Here is a 22,496-nt window from a genome sequence, read left to right as displayed (position 1 = left end):
ATAAGTGGCTACATATACACTGGCTGCTGACTTTTACTATTGGGGTGCTTAACTGTCCAGGCATCCAGCAGTGTCCTCACCTGAACCGATTTTTGAATTGGCTCTCGGTGCTGCCGCCGCCATCTTGGCTAAGGGAAGTGGGCTGTGAAGCCTCGTGGCTTCACAGCTGGTTTCCTACTGCGCATTCGTGAATCCCACTGCCCTTTCTCAATATGCCAGCTGCAGGGGGGAAGGGGGCCGATCTTCCGGCTCAGGTTGCCACATCGAAGTGAGCCAGAAGTAGGAGCAGATACCTGTCAAAACCAGGTACCTTCTCCCCACCACAAAAGGTGCCAAATATGGCAACAGAGGGGGGGGGTAGGCATTTGATGGACAGCAGAGCCAATGAGACAGTGGTGAGAACTGCTGCTCTCGTGCACGTCGCTGGATCAGACGGGGCTCAGGTAAGAATAAGGGGGACTGTAGAGACCCTGCAGCACAGAAGGTTTTTACTTTAATGCATAGAATCCATTAGGGTTATAACCTTAAGGCTTTAGAACCTCTTTAAGTTTTCAGTGCTGTCACACTTTGTTGATTATGACAATGACAAATACTTAAGTCATGCAACACTGTACCCAAATGAAGTTTTTATCATTTTTTGAGAACGTTAGAGCTCTATTGGTGGTATTTAATCACCACTGTTTTTTTTTTTTTCTATAAGAGAAAAATGTTGAAATAAAACATGTTTCTTAGTTTCCGTTCCAAAATTTTGCTAATTCTGCTACATTACTTTAACCGGTTGCCGACCGCCGCACGACTATTTACTTCGGTGGTCAGCCCCGGCTAGGCAAAGTGACGTATATATACGTCACTAGCCTGGGAGCCAATAGCGGGCGAGCGTGCGCCGCCGGAGGTGCGCTCCCGCCTCGGCTCATTCTCGGACACCTCAGTGCGATCGTCTGCTGTAAAGGGAGAAAGGCAGGCGGATAATGTAAACAAAGCCGCCTGTCATTCTTCCCTGTGTAAAAGCACTGATCTAACGGTCCTGCTATGTCGGACCGTTGATCTGTGCTGTTACACACACAGCCACATCCCTGCACAGTTAGCACGCCCCTAGGGACACACTTAACCCCTCCCTCTCCAATAAAGTTAACCCCTTCCCTGCCAGTGTCATTTTTACAGTAACAGTGCATATGTATAGCACTGATTACTGTAGTAATGTCACTGGTACCCCCAAAAGTGTCAAAAATGTCAGTCAAGGGTCCAATCTGTCCGCCGCAATGTCGCAGTACCGCAAAAAAAAATCGCAGATCGCCGCCATTACTCGTTAAAAAAAAAAAACAACAAAAATGACAAAAATCTTTCCCTTAGTAAACGCAATAACTTTTGCGCAAACCAATCAAAATACGCTTATTGTGATTTTTTTTTTTACCAAACATAGGTAGTAGAAAACAAATTGGCCAAAAATTTTAAAAAGTTTTGATTTTTACATTTTTTGGGGGGAATTTCATATAAAAAAAATGTGAAAAATATTGTTATTTTTGCAAAATTGTCGCTCTTTTTTCGATTATAGCGCAGGATCAAAAAATCGCACAGGTGATCAAATACCACCAAAAGAAAGCTCTATTTGTGGGGAAAAAAAAAAGGGTGTCAAATTCGTTTAGGTACAGCGTCGAACGACCACGCAATTGTCTGTTAAATTCACGCAATGCCGAATCACAAAATACCCCCTGGTCAGGAAGGGGGTAAAATCTTCCTGGGCTTAAGTGGTTAATAAAAATAACCAAAATCAGTGTATTTTTTTTCTAGGCCATGTATCCACAGACAGCAGCTATCTGGGTCATGAAGTATCAAATTTAGGGTGTGTCCCTATCCTTAATTGCTAATTGAGTGAGAGGACTGGGAAACAAGGATTTCGGGCACAAATGTTTTTTTAAAAAACAAATTATTTTATTCAAAACATATTAAAAACCAAAGAAAAATACAGGCATATAATTGTGTGTTAAGGACCAAACCAGACCCATAGATGGTCTATACTGTGGTGTACCTTAATACATACAGTTTAGAACAATGGTTTACATACATCTTAAAGTACAGAACAATTAGTAGTCATATCATTCTCAGGACTATTCACTCACGATCAGACAAAAACCACCGGCGGACACCAAAATAGACAAGGTGTCGGTCCGTGGGATCAACTGAGAGTGTGAATTAACTTCCACCATATAATATTTGACCTTTGCTCGACATGTTTCGCTTTCTTAGGAGAAAAGCTTCATCTGGAGCATATCATTTCGTTTGTCTGTGTAAAGAACAATACTGTTTAGACATGTTGCATGAAGATAACATTATTTATGATGTTTCATAATACCGTGTCCATTATTCCACTTAGTTAAAAATATATACATATATTGCATTTAAATAAGTCCTTATATTTTTTGTATACATATATCAACACAATATATCATTGAGTCTTAAGTTGCGTCTAGCATCCAAGGAGGTATTCGGTTGGGGGAGATCAAGCGCCGGGGATTACCAAAAGCGAGGCATATGTGGGGACCCACCCCGTAATTACATTGTCACCAAGATATAAAAAGTGGTACATATGGTAAACAGAGGGGGGGACATACATACCTGTACAGTAATAGTCAGGCATAAATCTCAATTCCGTAGGGGAGTTTTTTAACGAAGAGGACTGTTGTGCGTTTGTGGAAAGCACCGTATTTTGGCACCTATATGAGCATGTAGTAGTGAGGGTAATCACTCCATATTTACTAGATAGATAAGAAAAAGGAATAGATGTTTTTTAAAAGGGACCAGTTAGTATATTAGTTCTATAATTATCATTGAAAGATCGAAAAAGAGGAGTATGTGCTAGCCAAGGGGGCTGAAACATTCAAGGGTGGCAAAGGAAAAGGAAAAAGAAGAGAAAATATAATAATATATATATATGTATACTGCATGCATGTGAGTAGAGTGCATAGATATCCACAGAGACCCAGTAGTTGTCCCAGAAAAGGGTGATTAAAGAATTCATATTGACTTAGTAAACAGGGATAGGTAATTAGACATATAGATGGAACAAGGTAACGAATCCATATATAGGAACTCTCCGTGCAGCAATGGGCCACTCATGGAGTATCCAACATCTTAATTTGTATTTTTACTATATATAAATATCCATGTGTATATAAATCCTTATACATAGGATGGAGTTATATCTTAGGCATGGTATCAAGTTTGTACCCGAGTAAACGTTTCTATACTCCAATGAGTGTAACCCAAATTGCATATGCACGGATGATTCCATCATGGAGTCAGAATGCATGCTGTATTAAACTAATAGTAGCAAAAAGGAATGATGATAGGATATCATAGGATACAATAAATCCATCTGGGGTAAGAGAACCCGAGATATGGACATTCAAAACAGCTCACCAGACCTGGAGAGGACGGGAGCCTAATGCATGTAGCGTGTCCCTTATGGTTGTCTAACCACTGTATAACAGGATGAAATTAAAGTAAGTATGTGAGTCCCAACGAAAGTAAAATAAACGTTAGTGCCACATGCTAAGGGTGAAGCTGTATCACTTACTCCGTGCCGCGCTATTCCAAACTTGCACACAGTCCCATCCGGCGAGGACTGTGTGCAAGTTTGGAATAGCGCGGCACGGAGTAAGTGATACAGCTTCACCCTTAGCATGTGGCACTAACGTTTATTTTACTTTCGTTGGGACTCACATACTTACTTTAATTTCATCCTGTTATACAGTGGTTAGACAACCATAAGGGACACGCTACATGCATTAGGCTCCCGTCCTCTCCAGGTCTGGTGAGCTGTTTTGAATGTCCATATCTCGGGTTCTCTTACCCCAGATGGATTTATTGTATCCTATGATATCCTATCATCATTCCTTTTTGCTACTATTAGTTTAATACAGCATGCATTCTGACTCCATGATGGAATCATCCGTGCATATGCAATTTGGGTTACACTCATTGGAGTATAGAAACGTTTACTCGGGTACAAACTTGATACCATGCCTAAGATATAACTCCATCCTATGTATAAGGATTTATATACACATGGATATTTATATATAGTAAAAATACAAATTAAGATGTTGGATACTCCATGAGTGGCCCATTGCTGCACGGAGAGTTCCTATATATGGATTCGTTACCTTGTTCCAATTATATGTCTAATTACCTATCCCTGTTTACTAAGTCAATATGAATTCTTTAATCACCCTTTTCTGGGACAACTACTGGGTCTCTGTGGATATCTATGCACTCTACTCACATGCATGCAGTATACATATATATATATTATTATATTTTCTCTTCTTTTTCCTTTTCCTTTGCCACCCTGGAATGTTCCAGCCCCCTTGGCTAGCACATACTCCTCTTTTTCGATCTTTCAATGATAATTATAGAACTAATATACTAACTGGTCCCTTTTAAAAAACATCTATTCCTTTTTCTTATCTATCTAGTAAATATGGAGTGATTACCCTCACTACTACATGCTCATATAGGTGCCAAAATACGGTGCTTTCCACAAACGCACAACAGTCCTCTTCGTTAAAAAACTCCCCTACGGAATTGAGATTTATGCCTGACTATTACTGTACAGGTATGTATGTCCCCCCCTCTGTTTACCATATGTACCACTTTTTATATCTTGGTGACAATGTAATTACGGGGTGGGTCCCCACATATGCCTCGCTTTTGGTAATCCCCGGCGCTTGATCTCCCCCAACCGAATACCTCCTTGGATGCTAGACGCAACTTAAGACTCAATGATATATTGTGTTGATATATGTATACAAAAAATATAAGGACTTATTTAAATGCAATATATGTATATATTTTTAACTAAGTGGAATAATGGACACGGTATTATGAAACATCATAAATAATGTTATCTTCATGCAACATGTCTAAACAGTATTGTTCTTTACACAGACAAACGAAATGATATGCTCCAGATGAAGCTTTTCTCCTAAGAAAGCGAAACATGTCGAGCAAAGGTCAAATATTATATGGTGGAAGTTAATTCACACTCTCAGTTGATCCCACGGACCGACACCTTGTCTATTTTGGTGTCCGCCGGTGGTTTTTGTCTGATCGTGAGTGAATAGTCCTGAGAATGATATGACTACTAATTGTTCTGTACTTTAAGATGTATGTAAACCATTGTTCTAAACTGTATGTATTAAGGTACACCACAGTATAGACCATCTATGGGTCTGGTTTGGTCCTTAACACACAATTATATGCCTGTATTTTTCTTTGGTTTTTAATATGTTTTGAATAAAATAATTTGTTTTTTAAAAAAACATTTGTGCCCGAAATCCTTGTTTCCCAGTCCTCTCACTCAAAATCAGTGTATGTTATTTACTCTGTGTGAGAGTTTTTAGAGTCTATAGTCTATGGTATGTATATTTTAAAATTTGATTAATCCTAAAGTACTGACTGCCTCATTTCTTGAGGTCCTAAAATGGCAAGACAATATAAATACCCCCCCCCCCCCCCCAAATGACCCCTTTTTGGAAAGCAGAAGATAGTCCGAAGTGTTTAGTAAGAGGCATGATTAGTTTTTTTAAGTAATTTTTTGTCAGGATATTTTGGAAAAAGTTGTAGTTTTAAGGTATGTCTCACACACAGCATAGGCATACTTACAATTACACCCAAAATTCTACTATGCCTCCTGAGTATGGGGATAGTGCATGTGTGAGACGTTTTTTATAGTCTAGATGCATAAAAGGGCCCAAAATCCAAGGCGCGTCTTTGGGCTTTTAAGAAGCATTAATTACACATCTAATTGCCTAACGACTTAGCACAATTTTGGAGACCCTAAAACACCAGGACAGTGGAAACACCCACAAAATGACCCCATTTTGGAAAGCAAACGCCCTAAGGTATTTTTTAAGAGGCATAATGAGTCTTTTGAAAATTGTATTTATTTATTTATTTTGCCACATTGATTTGGAAAATGCAGAAAAGAAAATAATAATAATAATATTATAATATATTTTATATTATAATATAATAATAAAATGTTAAAGTTGTCAATTAATAGGATAGTTCTAATACACATCATAGGCATACTTAAACTTACAACCCACATTCTGGTACTCCTCTTGATTATGGAGATACCACGTGTGTGCTGCTGTCATGGAGAAGGGTATCCACCTGTATGAAGACAAAAGAGGGAGAGGGAACAGACAACACCACTGTTCTGGTGTAGTATGTCAATGTAAGACTTTTTTAAAACGATGTAAAAAATCCTTCTCACAAAAGTAGATACGTCAGGAGCAATTAAGGGAAAAACTGTGCACCGCTGTCAGTGCACTGTCCCAAGCTGCACAGGGTATCGATCCATAACCCGGCATCCAGATCGCTGAGTGTGTCGTGCTTTTGAGACTTTCACAGCCTAGCCAGACAAAGGGACCCAAAATCCAAGGAGAACCTTCAGTCTTTCTAGGGGCATAGTTTACACAACTAATTTCCTAACTACCTTTTATAATTTTGAAGGCCTTGGAGCAACAGGACAGTGGAAACACCCATAAAATGACCACATTATGGAAATCAAACGCTATAAAGTATTTATAGTGAGTCTTTTTAAGACTTAATTTCTTGCCGCAAGTTTTTATAAAATGCGGAATGAAAACAATTTTTTTTTTTTTTTTTTTACACAAAGTTGTCAATTTAATAAGATTTCTCACAGCGTAGGCATACTTAGAGATACATCCCAAAACATATTCTGCAACTACTTCAGAGTATGGTGATACCACGTGTGGGATTTTTTCAATGTTTGGACTGATTATATGCCAGACATTGTATTTTGTGTATTATACGAATCGACCAATTGTATCAAACTCAATGTACTTGAGCGGTCGCCTCTATACAAGTGGTCATGGAATATAGCTTAGTGTATCATCATCTATAGCACTCCTTGTTCCCATAAGCCAGTCAAGCCTAGCTTACTGGTATGTGGCTGCGCCCAGGAATCCCATGTCCACTGGCCAGAAAGTGCAAAAGGGTAACATTAAACCTCATTTGCCATGTAGTTGTCCACTCCATTATTTTATTTAGATCTTCTTGTAAGGTTTCCACATCCTGCAAAGTTTTTGCCCTGCCTAACATTGTATCATCCGCAAACGCTGAAATTGAGCTTGTTATCCCATTCTCTATAACGTGTATAAATAAATTAAAGGAGTTGTAAAGTCAGAAGGTTTTTTATCTTAATGCATTCTATGCACTAAGATAAAAAGCCTTCTGTGTGTAGCAGCCACTCCAGCACCCCTAATACATACCTGAGCCCCATCTCTTTCAGCGATGTCTGAGTCCCTTGGCCTTCTGGGACTCTTCCTCCTGATTGGCTAGTGCCATTGGCTCCCACTGCTATCAATCAAAATCAGTTAGCCAATCAGGAGAGAGAGGGGGTGGGCTGAACGGCTGCTCCGTGTCTGAATATATACAGGGAACTGAAGCTCCGCTCGGGTGCCCCCATAGCAAGCTGCTTGCTGTGGGGGCACTCGACAGAAGGGAGGGGCCAGGAGCAGTGAAGAGGGACCTGTGAAGAGGAGGATCCAGGCTGCCCTGTGCAAAACCTCTGCACAGAGGAGAACACGCTTATTTAAAAAAAAAAAAAAAAAAAAAATGAGACTTTAAAATCATTCGGTCCATGGACAGGTCCTTAGGGGATCCCAACTTACCACACCGGACCATTCTAAGTATTCTCTATTTATCACCACCCTTTGGACCTGCCTCTATAGTGGGATACATCACGTCCACAGGCCTTTCTTTATCTACATTGCAGAAAACAATTATTTGATCCCATTTCAGATTTTGTAAGTGTGCCCCCAAGAGTCTATATTTTTTATCATAGGTGTATTTTAAATTATAGAGACAGAATATCAACCAAAAATCCAGAAAACACATAAAACAAATACTATAAATTAAGTTGCAGTTCAGTGAGTAAAATAAGTATTTGATCCCCAAGCGAAACATGACTTCATACTTGATGAAGAAACCCTTGTTAGCAAGCACAGAGGTAAAAGGTTTCTTGTAGTTGGTGACCAGATTGGCACACATCTCAGGAGGGATTTTGGTCCACTCTTCTTTACAGATCTTTTCTAAATCTTTAAGGTTTCTTGGCCGTCTCTTGGCTACTTGAAGCTCCAGCTCCCTACATACATTTTCTATAGGGTTAAGGTCTGGTGACTGACTAAGCCACTCCATGACCTTAACATGCTTCTTTTTGAGCCACTTCTTTGTTGCCTTGGCAGTGTGTTTTGGGTGATTGTCATGCTGGAAGACCCATCCACGACCCATTTTCAGTGTTCTGGCTGAGGGAAGAAGGTTCTCATCCAAGATCTTACAATACATGACCCTTTCCATTGGCCCCCCAATGCAGCAAAGTCAGCTTATACCTTTAGCAGAGAAACAGCCCCAAATCATCATGTTTCTACCTCTGTGCATGACTGTAGGGATAGTGTTCTTAGGGTCATAGTCAGCAATTTTCTTCCTCCAAATACGGCAAGTTGAGTTAATGCCAAAGAGCTCAATTTTGGACTCCCCTGACCACAACACTTTTTCCAATCCTTCTCTGACTCATTCCCTGTAGATGTTCATGGCATGACTGTGCATATGCCTTCTTGAGGAGGGGGATTCGCCTCCCTGCAGTCAAGCACGGAAGTGGAAGCATTATGCTTTGGGGCTATTTCTCAGCCTGACTTTGCCGCATTGAGCAGCCACAGGGTGGGGCCATTTATTATAAAATCCTGGATGAGAACCTTCTTCCTTCAGCCAGAACACTGAAGATGGGTCATGGATGGGTCTTTCGGTATGACAATAACCCAAAACATACCACCAAAGCAACAAAGGAGTGGCTCAAGAAGAAGCACATTAAGGCCATGGAGTGGCTCCAGACCTTAATCCTATAGAGAATTTATGGAGGGAGCTGAAATTTGAGTTGCTAATACTTCTTTTACTCACTGAACTGCAACTCAATTTATAACATTTGTATCATATGTTTTTTCTGGATTTTTGGTTGATATTCTGTCTCTATAATTTAAAAAAACACTCATGATAATGTAGCACTGTTCCCCATAGGGCTTGATGTATGATGACTTCTTGGGCCTCTCTCTGGCTACCTTGCAGACAGTCACCAGGGGATTTTTCACACATTCATCCTTACTCCCGTTTGCTTGTTACTCAGTAAACAGTCCCGGGTATATGGTTTTGTATTTATTGTTGGAACTTGGATGGGAGAAGGGAATAGTGGGATACTCCAACTAAACTATTCACAGTAGATAAGGACAGCTCTCACTTGGCCTCACCAGATTACGTGTGGAAGTAGACACACTGCTTTTATGATACCATTTTCATTACTAAAATCTTGTACATAGTCCCTTGCAGACTATTGATGTTAGGCTAACTGGCCTGTAGTTCTGAGGGATAAATCTCGGCCCTTTTTTAAATATTGGTACCACGTTGACTTTTCTCCAATTAGCTGGTACCATCCCAGACAGTAAACTGCCCATAAAAATTAGGAACATTGGTCTAGCTATCACCTCACTGAGTTCCTTAAGGACCCTCGGGTGTAAGCCATCTGGTCCCAGTGACTTCTTTATGTTAAGTTTTTCAAGTACTGTATATTTCTGACACGTTCTTCTGTTAGCCACAAGGGTACATTCTGTGACATGTTATTAAAATTACAGTCTTGTTTTCTATATCCCCCCGTTTCCTTTGTGAAAACTGAGAAGAATGCATTTAAAACTTTTGTCTTTTGTAACCCAATTCCCTTCATCATACTTTATGGGGCCAATATATTCTGTCCTTACTTACTTACTGTTTATATAGTTAAAGAATTTCTTGGGGGTTTTCTTTTACTCTCCTCCGCTATGTGATGTGCCTTTCGTGGTCAATTTTAGCTGCCCTGATTGCGCTCTTCTTACATTTCCTTTTGCATTCTTTGTATTGTTGGAATGCTGACAATGACCCTTCAGTCTTGTATTTTTAAAGACCTTTTCTTTTGCTTTTATATGCATTTTTTCCTTAGAGTTTAGCCACCCAGGATTTATAACCAAGCACTAGTTTGACACAAATCAACAAGCCGTTAGGCGTGGTCACCCGTAAAGTTGGCAGGTCTTCCATTTAGTGAAGGGGTTGATGTTCTGGCTCCCTCCCCAATGGTCAGTTTCCAGTAGTTGACTGTCATGAATGGTTTTCAATTCATGACTGTTGTTTTACTGTTAGTTGTTTACTATTTTGATATTATGATTGGTCACAGCAATCATACTGTGATTGGCCCTGTACACCATGTGATCACTGTGACCAATCACAATCACCAATCACACAATAGTAAATAATGAATCATCATTTGCTGTCATTCATGATGGGTATTTACTTGGTGAGCATGTTCTCGCTGTGATTGGTCACAGCAAACACCTGGTACCTGGGTCGAACATAGTGGCCCGGTACAGATCGCTCTTTTAATTTACCACATTGACTGCAATAAAATAAACATTTCCTAGTAAACTATTTGATAAAATCCTTACCCCAGCACTTTACATCTTTCATTAAGTAATACATTAAGTTTCAGCTGGTATATAACTGAATGCAAACATACCGCACATTTTTTGTTGGGTACATTCAATAATATTATGTCTTTTAACCATGACGGGGTGATGGGTTAACCATGTGTTTCATTACTATTCACCACAAGCAGCATTCATGCATGAGTATTTTTATGAAATTTCTCCAACTGCATCTACCTCCTCATCCAGTCGGTATCTGTTTCCTATTGATGGACAGTGGAAAGAAACTTTTCATGACTTGTCTATCCAAGATTTATAGAAAGAAAGAGGCATGTGACCTTTTGTCTTCGGTTAATTGCATGTGTAAGTGACCTCAGACATCCCTAGAGAAAGCTGGAATGTCAAGCCCATTACTCTCATGGCCAGATTTCTGCACATTCTGTATTTCGGGCGTCTTGGGCCCTTTAACTGATTTAATGCTAATTATTGGATTTTTCTTATTGTTAGGCAATAAACAGATGCTTTGCATCTCTCTGTGGTATTCTTGTAACTATAGCACTGAACTTTCCTTTTAAATATGTTTTTATTAGTAATCTATAAATTAAAATATTCAAGGAATAAAGGATAAAGTAACTGCGTAAGGTAATATGAAGGTAATATGAAAATCTGTCAAATAAAGTGTAAATAAAATCGTCAGATCCCTGTGGTAGTGAGCTCTTGTAGAAGGCTCAAACCATGGCTTCTCACCCCCAACCTGCTTCTCACCTGATGGTGAGGATGGACTTGAAACAAACTGGAACCAGGTCGCAGCCCCCAGGTACGCCCAGCTGATGATGCCGAGACCACTCACGTGTGCAGAGTACAGATGGCAGGGGACAGAAGAGGATTCGAGAAACAAGCCAAGGTCAGGGCAAGTGGCAAGCAGACAAAAACAGTAGATGAAGATGGGGTCGGTATAGGGAAAGTCCAACACAGAATACAAGTAATACATGGGAAAGCAAGAGCACAGAGAAACTAGGAAATTATTCAGGCAACACAAGCTGCACTGAGCATGTCTACAGTGCCTTGAAAAAGTATTCATACCCCTTGAAATTTTCCAAATTTTGTCATGTTACAACCAAAAATGTAAATGTATTTTATTGGGATTTCTGTGATCGACCAACACAAAGTGGTACATAATTGTACACAATTAAATAAGTACAAATAAATATGTGAAAAGTGTTACGTGCATTTGTATTCAGCCTCCTTTACTCTGATACCCCTGACTAAAATTGAGTGGATTCCATTGCCTTCAGAAGACACCTAATTAGTAAATAGAGTCCACCTGTGTGTCATTTAATCTCAGTATAAATACAGCTGTTCTGTGAAGTTTGTTAGAGAACTTTAGTGAACAAACCGCATCATGAAGGCCAAGGAACACACCAAGGCAGGTCATGGACTAAGTTGTGGAGAAGTTTGAAGCAGGGTGGGTTATAAAAAAAATATCCCAAGCTTGGAGTAAAAATTTCACTTACTAGATGTGCAAAGCTGATAGAGACATGCCCAAAAAGACTTGAAGCTGTAATTGCCGCAAAAGGAGGTTCTACAAAGTATTGACTCAGGGGGCTTAATACAAATGCCCGCCACACTTTTCACATATTTATTTGTAAAAAAATTTGAAAAACATTTATCATTTTTCTTTCACTTAACACTTATGTGCCACTATGTGTTGTTCTATCACATAAAATCCCAATAAAATACATTTACGTTTCTGGTTGTAACATGACAAAATGTGGAAAATTTCAAGGGTTATAAATACTTTTTCAAGGCACTGTAAATACAGAGAAACAGTAGGCAGGATGTGTTATTTCTGCCTTAGCTAGTTAGAGGCTGACCTAGGTTCGGGGGAAAGTATGCTGTGCTCAGTTCCCGGGTTTTTTTTGGTCCCAGCCATTCCTTCTGTGATATTAAAAGGGGGAAGGCTGAGGTCCAGTGCTCTTGGCTTGGCTTGCGGTCCTTACCTGTGCTGTGAAGGAGGGCTGCTGCACCTTGCAGCTCGTCGGAAGGCACTGCGGTTTCCAGAGAACATCTTTTGACATGGAAAACACCAGCATGGACAGCCACCTTGCAGAGATATGCCTTGGCAGACACACAGCTATAGTAAGGGTTAGTTACTGGATGCTTTTCATATTGGACTGTAAAGTTGGAATCTCTTCAGTAAAGTTGCGTCAACTGTTCTGAGCCTAGTTATGTTATTAAAGGGGTGCATGTTGGTTCTGGCACATCTAAAGAACCAGGGTATGTAAAGCACAAAGGGGTATGAAGTAACACAAAAAGGGTTAACTTGGCAAGACAAGGAAGAGGAATGTAGATGCTATGGATAACCAAGCACTAGTTTGACACAAATCAACAAGCTGTTAGGCCTGGTCTCCCGTAAAGTTGGCAGGTCCTCCGTTTAGTGAAGGGGTTGATGTTCTGGCTCCCTCCCCAATGGTCAGTTTCCAGTAGCAACCAGAACTGTACCCTCCTTTCTCTATCGCTCATTGACAGACGTAGTCTTCTTGATTCTCAAGAGCTGGGTTATGTTGTCTCCGCAGGAGTAGGACTAGGCAGAAAGACAAAATGTTCTGGCTCCACCTTAGGGGCAGTCCCTGAGGGTATATCCTCCCTCTCTCTGCTACAGGGAATCAGTTTTTTTCTGTCTAGTCAGGAGTAAGGACCTAAGTTCCTTGCTGGGATCTTTTGGTCCTGGCAAGACTTTTTTTCTTTAAGAAAAAGACATTTTTTAGGTAGTTTTCTCCAGTGTTTTTTTCCTGTGAGATCTTCAAGCAAAAATGCCGGACTGGGCGACACTTGTGGTCACCCCAGCCGGCCTACGAGCGCGCGCAGACCATGGCATTGCGCTTGGTCGGCCGCGACATATTCAAGTAAGTATGCGGGGCCGGGCGACGGGCTGGATGTTGAGATCCAGTGGTCACCCCGGTTTCTGCCTACGAGCGCGTGCAGACCAGAGCTCCGCGCTGGGTCGGCCGCGACGGAGTCCCAGTGAAGGGACTGACTTTGCGAGTTAAAAGTCTCGCTTGGACGCCAGGACCAGAGAGTCGAGGCGTCCACAAACCCCCACCCCGGTGGAGAGGGTATTGTGAAGAGAGGGTGCCTGTCGGTTCGGTATGGTGAGTAAACGTTCCCTTTTTTTTCCTCGTTATGAGGCAGTATGTATTATGGGCCCCTCCACATATGGTCAGTATATATCTGATACTTACAAGTCCCCCTTGTAATACAGCATGTGTTTGTGGGAAATGGACTTGGTTCAAGAGCTAACACTCTACCCAGCAGACTGTAACATTACAGCAGACATAGGAGGTATAATCCTACCTTATGTGTAGTGTATCTCTGTAGATCCATACATCACTTTCTTAGCAGAGTGCAGGTGGATGTGCTGGGAAGACGATATCGGCGGTCCGCCGCCATTTTGCCGTAGACCGTATGCATGTATGTCCTCAGGTCACGCCGGCCGCCATGTTTTTGGAGTCTTATGTCTCTTCTATGGGGGCGGCCATGTTTTGTGAGCCCAGCTACCTCGTGGAGGGCTGGGAACGCCGGAAGGCGTACACAGGGGGCGGAGCCACGCCTTCTACCCGGGAAAAAGCAAACAGCTCCTTCCAGTCTGTGTAAGACAGACGCTGACTGCAGTTGGTTGGAAACTGCACTGCATCGGTTGGTGAGCCTTGGGGGTCCCTCTCTCTCTCTCTGGGATCGAGAAGCAGGTACTCTGAGGGGCGCTATTGCGCTAGGGGGAGACACACAAAAAAAAAAAAAAAAAAAGAAAAAGTTTTTTTTTTTTTTTTGTTTTTGCTGGCAAAGGTGTCCTGTATTAACATGGACCCTGCCACTCATGTATCTCCTCCTCGAGGGGTCTGCGGGATCCTCCAGCACCCCATTGACAATTGAATCATTGTCAGCTATTATGGAAACGTTTGTGTCCCGGGTGGAAGTGGCTTGTCAGGGACAGGGCGCAAGAAAGCGACCCCCGCCTAACCCCTTATTATCTGAAACCTCGGATTCAGACTCTGAGCCTATTTCTGCAGTTGCAGGTACTTCATCTGGGATTGGTGTCTCGGGTCCTGTCTCTTCAGACAGTGAGGAAGATGTTTCGGCATCCGCCATAGCCCGAGAGGAAGCGTTGGTAAACGCACTCATTGTATCTGTTCAAGAGACCTTAAGGTTACAGGGTATTCCATCAGAAATAGCTGAAACTGAGATCCCTTTTGGGACTAAAAAAACGCATCAAAGTGGCGAAGGTTTTTCCATTGCCCAAATGTTTTGGCAATCCAATCGAAGAAGAATGGCGTCTGCCAAAACGCACTTTTACTATTTCTAAACGCATTGACAGGCGTTATCCGTTTGAGGAAACCCTTATTAAGAAATGGATAGAACCACCTGTGGTGGATTCACCAATTGCTAGATTGAATAAAGCCACGGTTATTCCTTTAGAAGACGCTCCGTCTTTTAAAGATCCAGTGGATCGCAAGATAGAAGCTATGTCTCGCACCATGTTTTCCTTGATTGGATCAGCTTTCAGACCTATAATAGCTATTGGTCTGGTTTCGCAGGCTGTAACTGAATGGACCAAGTGGTTACGCCGGGACTTAGAAGAAGTCCCTCAGGCGGTATCAGATTTGTTGGAACAAATGATACAGGGGTTACAGTTTGTGTGTGATGCGGCGTTAGACGCCACTCCATTATTGGCGCGAGCATCAGTCTCAGCAGTGGTTCTCAGGCGTACACTGTGGCTAAAAGGTTGGTTAGCCGACCAAGGTTCCAAAAAAGCATTGGCTAATATCCCCTTTTCAGGAGAGCGTCTATTTGGAGCCAACTTAGATGAGATCATTAAGGATCTCACCGGTGGAAAGAGCACCTTTTTACCGCAAAATTTTAAAGGTAGAGGAACTCGTCAAAGACGAGGGCCTTCTTTTTCTGCTCACAAGAGGTTTTTTCGTCCAGCGGGTGAAAAAACTAAGTCCTCCAAAGCTCCTGCAGGAGGCGTCAGGGGTCGTTGGTCGGGCAAGCAAAAGCCCGCCCCCTCCAGACCTGAAGATAAACCATCCAAAGCCTGAAGGTGCGCCCCCACCCATAACTAGGGTGGGGGGACGTCTTCGCCGGTTCCCGGATCCATGGCTTTCCAGAATCCCGGACAAATGGGTTTGCGAAGTCATAAGGTCAGGGTACAAGATCGAGTTTCGATCTCTCCCACCGGCGCGATTCTTCCCTTCCAATATCCGACTATCCTCAGATCGTTTAGAAGATCTGCGGAGAGCAGTCACAGATCTACTACAACAAGGAGTGGTAGTCCACGTTCCTTGGACAGAACGGTTTCAAGGGTTTTATTCAAACCTATTTACAATACCCAGGAAAGAGGGCAAAGTGCGTCCAATTCTGGACTTAAGAGCACTCAATTCTTTCGTCAACATAAGAAGATTCAGAATGGAGTCCATTCGCACGGTAGCAGCCTTCCTGCATCCAGGGGATGTCCTAGCGTCCATAGACATCAAGGACGCCTATCTTCACATTCCCATTTTCGCAGGACATCAGCGTTTTCTACGCTTTTCCGTAGAGGAGAACCACTATCAGTTTGTGGCGTTACCTTTCGGTCTCGCCACGGCTCCGCGGGTCTTCACAAAGGTGTTGGCCCCAATGTTGGCACTTCTGCGCCAAAGAGGTATATCGATTCTAGGTTACCTAGACGATCTTCTGCTTCATGCAGAGTCTCCTCAGACCTTGCTACAAAACATAGAAATTACTATGATTTCTTTACAGGAATTCGGGTGGCTGGTGAACCAGCAAAAGTCATTTCTGGTTCCCACCCAGAGGCTCGAATATCTGGGTCTAATTCTAGACACAGTCAGGACAAGAGTTTTCCTTCCGGTAGGGAAACTCCGAAAGATTCAATCAGCAGTCCAGTTGTTACTGTCCAACAGCTGGTCTTCCCTTCGGACTTGCATGAGGGTTCTGGGGTTGATGGTGGCTTCCTTCGAAGCAGTCCCATTTGCCCAGTCCCATACCCGAATTCTTCAGCAAGAGATTCTTCTCAGATGGAATCGGAATCCGGAATCCCTGGACAATCAGATACGATTGAGCAAACAGACCAGAGAGTCTCTGGTTTGGTGGCTTCGGTCTCCAATGCTCAGCCAGGGAAAGTCATTTCTGCCAATATATTGGACGATAGTGACCACGGATGCCAGTCTATCCGGATGGGGAGGAATTCTTGGTCAGTTATCTGTCCAGGGACTTTGGTCCCCGGAAGAATCCAGGTTACCGATAAATGTATTGGAACTGAGAGCGATCAGACTTTGTCTGATTCACTGGACCGAGCAGCTCCAGGGCAGCCCGGTTCGGATCCAGTCGGACAATGCCACGGCCGTGGCTTATGTCAATCACCAGGGGGGCACCAAGAGTGTCCGAGCGGCCAAAGAAGTGGCTTGCATTCTTCGCTGGGCGGAACGATTTGTTCCAGCAATCTCTGCGGTGTTCATTCCGGGGGTGGAGAATTGGCAGGCAGATTATCTCAGCCGTCAGACCCTGGATCAGGGGGAATGGTCCCTCCATCCAGACGTTTTCCACCAGTTGTGCCTACGGTGGGGCACCCCGGATGTGGATCTGTTGGCATCACGATTCAACAGGAAAGTTCAGAGATTCGTGGCTCGCTCCCGCGATCCTCTAGCAGAAACCGCAGACGCACTGATCGCCCCGTGGGGGCAATACCAGCTAATATATGCCTTCCCTCCTCTCGCGTTACTGCCAAGACTTCTTCGCAGGATAGAGGAGGAAGGAATCCCAGTAATCCTGGTAGCTCCGGACTGGCCTCATCGAGCTTGGTACGCCGACATGGTCAGACTGGTGGCGGACGTCCCATGGAGACTTCCTCTCAGGGAGGATCTACTGTCTCAGGGACCGATCTTCCATCCTGCTTTACGATCGCTGGCTTTAACGGCCTGGCTATTGAGACCCAGGTGCTGAAGGACAAAGGTTTGTCAGCTTCAGTTATTCCTACTCTAGTTGAAGCAAGGAAAGCGACTTCCAGAAAGATTTATCATCGCACATGGAAGTCCTACATTGCATGGTGTGAACCTTTGGGGTTCCGTCCTCGGTCTTATTCGATTAGTCGAATATTGGCTTTTCTGCAACAAGGGGTTGAGCAGAAACTGGCCTTGAGTACTATCAAGGGTCAGGTCTCAGCATTAGCCATCTTCTTTCAGAAGCCTTTGGCTACTCATTCCTTGGTGCGGAACTTCATCCAGGGGGTGCGACATCTGGCTCCGCCAGTTACCCCCCTGGGATCTTAATTTAGTGTTGTTGGTTCTTCAGAAACCTCCCTTTGAAGATATTAGGGAGATTCCTCTACCCACGTTGTCCCAGAAGGTGGCCTTCTTGGTGGCTATTACTTCTGCACGCAGGGTGTCAGAACTGGCCGCATTATCTTGTCGTTCACCATATCTGGTGGTTCATAGAGATAAGGTGGTTCTTCGTCCGAATCCATCCTTCCTACCAAAAGTGGTTTCAGAATTTCATCTGAATGAAGAAATTGTATTACCTTCCCTGTGTCCTAAGCCCAGTCATCCTCGGGAGTTTGCTTTACACTCCTTGGATGTGGTCCGGGCGATCAGGGTATACTTGAAAACGACAGACTCGTTTCGCAAGACGGATTCACTTTTTGTGGTCCCGGATGGACCCAAAAAGGGGTTGCCTGCATCTGCCGCGACTATTTCCAAATGGATCAGACAGACGGTAGTGCAGGCTTATTCTATTAAGGGTCGGGAGCCCCCGTTCCCTGTTAAGGCGCACTCCACTCGGGCACTTAGTGCGTCATGGGCCTTTCGCCATCAGGCGTCAGTGGTCCAGGTGTGCAAGGCGGCTACCTGGTCGTCGGTGCATACCTTTTCTAAACATTATAAAGTTGATGTAATGGCATCGTCTGATGCCTCATTTGGCCGCAAGGTTTTGCAGGCCGCAATTTGAGGAGACCAGTGGTCTACCTCGAGGGTTTTTTTCCGTTGGAAAATTTTTCTTTAGTCTCATTCTTTGTTTATAATGAGCCTTTAAAACTTCTAGTTTGGCACCGGTTGGGCCTTCTAGATTGGATTTGATTTTGTCAATCCCACCCCTCATTTGTGGCACTGCTTCTGGATGTCCCAGCTCTTGAGAATCAAGAAGACTACGTCTGTCAATGAGCGATAGAGAAAAATGGATTTTTGTAAGAACTTACCGTAAAATCCTTTTCTCTTAAGCTCATTGACAGACGTAGTACCCGCCCCTCTATCATTGAGTTGGGTTGGGTTAAATTCTCTGTACTGCTTTAAAACAGAACTGATTCCCTGTAGCAGAGAGAGGGAGGATATACCCTCAGGGACTGCCCCTAAGGTGGAGCCAGAACGTTTTGTCTTTCTGCCTAGTCCTACTCCTGCGGAGACAACATAACCCAGCTCTTGAGAATCAAGAAGACTACGTCTGTCAATGAGCTTAAGAGAAAAGGATTTTACGGTAAGTTCTTACAAAAATCCATTTTTTAAGGAGATCCATGACCTGATCACATAGGTACAGAAGTGAAGTGAGTTAACAAGTGCATGCATGAGGTCTGCGCTATGTTTACTGCACACAGTGGGAAGGGTAATCTCTAAGTTGGGAAATGGGTTTAATGTTAATGTTAGTTTTTGTTTTTTCACATGACCGCAGTCCCTGCTTAGCCCTGGGCATTGATGATTGTGCTTTGCGCAAAAGGTACCGCTGTGTGCAGGGCGAAGTAGGGCCCTCCCACAAGCAGACTGGGACGCGGACCAGGAAGTTATAGAAGGGAAAAGGATTTAAATCCACAGTAGAGCAGGAGAGCAGGTAATGCTCATTGGTGAACACATAAGACAGTAGCACATGTGAGTAGAACCACAGGCCAGCAAAAGCATTGCAGCAAGGAGGTAAGAATTTCACAAGCAGGAAACTGTGGGCTAAATTGTGAAATAATCATATAAAAAGCTGTAAAATAAAAGTTAAAAAAAAATAAATATAGAAAGTTTAGCACAGGAAGGGCCAAATACTTATCATATGTTGCAACTAGGTTATAGGGAGTTGTGCCAGTGTGATACACAATAAGGCATCCTAAATAAAAGATCTACATCCCTAACCTCTTTCCCAAATTCAAAAAATATTTTTAAAATAGTGGGTGGTGCCATACAAATTTGTTTTTCTGGTTCCTATAGGTCCACCTTGCTATAAACGGTTATTGTTCCAAGAGCCTTATGCTACAGTAGTAGTTTCCAACTCTGGTCCTCAAGTTCCCCCAACCGGTCAGGTTTTCAGGTTCTCCTTCACCTTGCACAGGTACTTTAAATCAATGTCAATTGCTTGGTGTTTGACATTTATTTTATAAAAGGTAATTTCACAAAACATGGCTTTTTGGAAATATTTGAGGAATGAGGCTAGGAAGCACTGCACTATAGAAAACCTTGCTTCCATGGATTGCACTGATAATGACCAACAAGCACAGTTGTATGCAGTCTGGAATCGATGACTCTGTAATGTTGGGCTGTATGAGTGCTTTCAAACAGTGGATCTGGATACACAGATGACCCAGGGGTACTCAGGGATCAATTGAGCAGTTCTATGCACTACCCAAAAAAAATCCCTTATTTGGAATTGTGCTGAAAATGAGACAAGACGATTTTTTTTTTCAAAAGGTTCATCTGTGCTTTTCTATACTGCCCATAGCTAGACCAGTGTATTCTTTCATTTTAAAGCCAGCATTATGTATTTGACAATTGAATTTTGTTTAATTGTCAAGAATTGGGAGAATTGGGAGATGAGGCATAAAAAACTAATGATGCTATAATCAAATGAAAAAATAAATAAAATAATGGTTACTTATTATGTATTTAAAAAAATGTACATAGTGGGATATCCCATAGAAACCAATTGGAATTTAATGTAAACTTGTACATAGTCCAGAAGGAACCTTATAGGTTATTGACTGATCTTCCTCTTGCTCCTCCTCCTCCTTTTCCCCCCCACCCATTGCCAAAAACCCTCAAGATGTCTGTGTAGCTTTCGACTTTCTGAGTGCTAAATTTCAACTCTGCAGTCAACCACAGTTGAATCAATAAAAACCCTTAACCACTTACAGACCAAGCCAATTCTGGCATTCCTCTACTTCATGTAAAAATCATAATTTCTCTTAGGTCCTCCGACAGTCGCCGCCCACTCATACAGTCTTCACCAATGGGGTATTGACTTCCTCTCCTTAGGAGTAGCTAGGCAAAAGACTTGTTAAAACAAAAGCATTTACATAGACACACCCATGGTCCAATACCCCCCTGCAATAGCAATCCCAACTCAGTTTGTCTTCTGCCTAGTTCAGGAGTAGTCAGGCTTCCCTGTGCTGGGGCTACAGTTTCAGCCTTCTTCTATTTTATGATTTTATTTTCTGAAAATGTAATTTTTTTCTTTGCGTTACTAGCTGTTTATTTTGTCAGCATTTGTTAGTCGGATCTTCGGATGAAGACGGCGGTTGCGGAGCTGGGAATCGGACTGGCCGTCCTGGTTCTCCAGGACAGAGGGTCAGATGGAATCCCAGCCCACCATCGAGTGTTTAGCAGGCTACGTGTTCACCCTGGCCTCGCAAACGACCCATCCCTGTCCTCAGGGATGCAGCCTGTGAGGTGGCTACCTCACTGGACACATGCAAGGTTCTTCCGTGCACTGCTGGTGTCCTGCATTTTTGGCTGGTGGCACTCCCCTCCCATCTGAGGGTGGGCGGTTTCCCTTTTTGATATGAGGCACCCCACGCCATCGGGTACAGGTAAGTACACTCTGTGTGGGGCCTCTGTCTAGGGTCGGCAGTCCTGTGTGTCTGTGGTGTCCCCTATGTCTGTGCGTTTTGGGCTCCCTGATCCCGGTCCCTGCGGGGGTTTTTTCTCTCACAGCCAGCGCTGTGTGGGGTTTTGGGGGATCCCTCTCCTGTGTCACTTTAGGATGCTTGGAGATACAGACACGTGCGGCGACCGCTGCGGGGTTAAAAACCGCTGGTCCGCCATTTTAGGTGTGGGCAGCATGTCTGGCTTCACTGTGGGCGCTTATACAGCATTGTATGTAGTGTATTTTGGCGCCTTGCAGCGCCATCTTGTGTGTGGCAAACGATCGTTCCAAGCACAGGTCGGCGGCCATTTTGCCAAAGCCTCCCATTACTTTGCATAGGCATCCATGTTTCCTTAGCCTGCAGCCTCATCTCAGTCTCTTCCTTCACTCTGGAGCAACCGACTGCGGTGGTAACACACTTGTGGGGCTCGGTTTCTGCTGTCCTTCTTTTCCTCCATTGTGCAATCTTCCTGGCTTTCAGTTTGTCCCTGCGGGGGGTCTGTGTTCCACAGTCTTTGTAGCAGTGTGCTGCGGGGTCCGCGACGCGCTTAAAGGGCCATTACCTTAAAAAAAAAAAAAAAACTTTTTTTGCAATGGAATCCCAGGAACGCAAATTCCCTCCAGCCTTGGTGGGGGATTCAAGTTCCTCTGAATCCTCTACCCTGACTAATTTGGCTGCTGTAGTGGCGACTTTGGTGTCCACAATGGATGTGCTGATGACTGAACGTGCTGCTAGAAAAAGGCCTAGGATTTCTTTTTCTTCTGATTCTGAATGTGACATGGTTGCTGTAGGTAGCGTGCCCCTTTCAGGGTCTCGCTCTTCTCAGGACCCGCAAGAGTCTGAGAGGGAGGCGGAGGTTACAGGGGTGGATGAATCTCCCCCTGGGACGCCCGAGGAACGCGCAGCTATGGATGCGCTAATTTCTGCCATTAAAGAAATACTACATTTAGAGGATGAGCCCAATCCTCCGGGCATTGTGTCCTCTTTTGGTACACACAGGACCCACAAGACGGCGCAGGTTTTTCCTTGCCCCACGGAGTTTCATCACACTGTGAATGAGCAATGGCGCAATTTGAAACACACCTTCA

The sequence above is a fragment of the Pelophylax lessonae genome (assembly GCF_965119305.1).
Source record: "Pelophylax lessonae genome assembly, chromosome: 7".
Classification (NCBI taxonomy): Eukaryota; Metazoa; Chordata; class Amphibia; order Anura; family Ranidae; genus Pelophylax; species Pelophylax lessonae.
The sequence above is the reverse complement of the archived record's forward strand: the minus strand, read 5'-3'. Positions refer to the sequence as shown.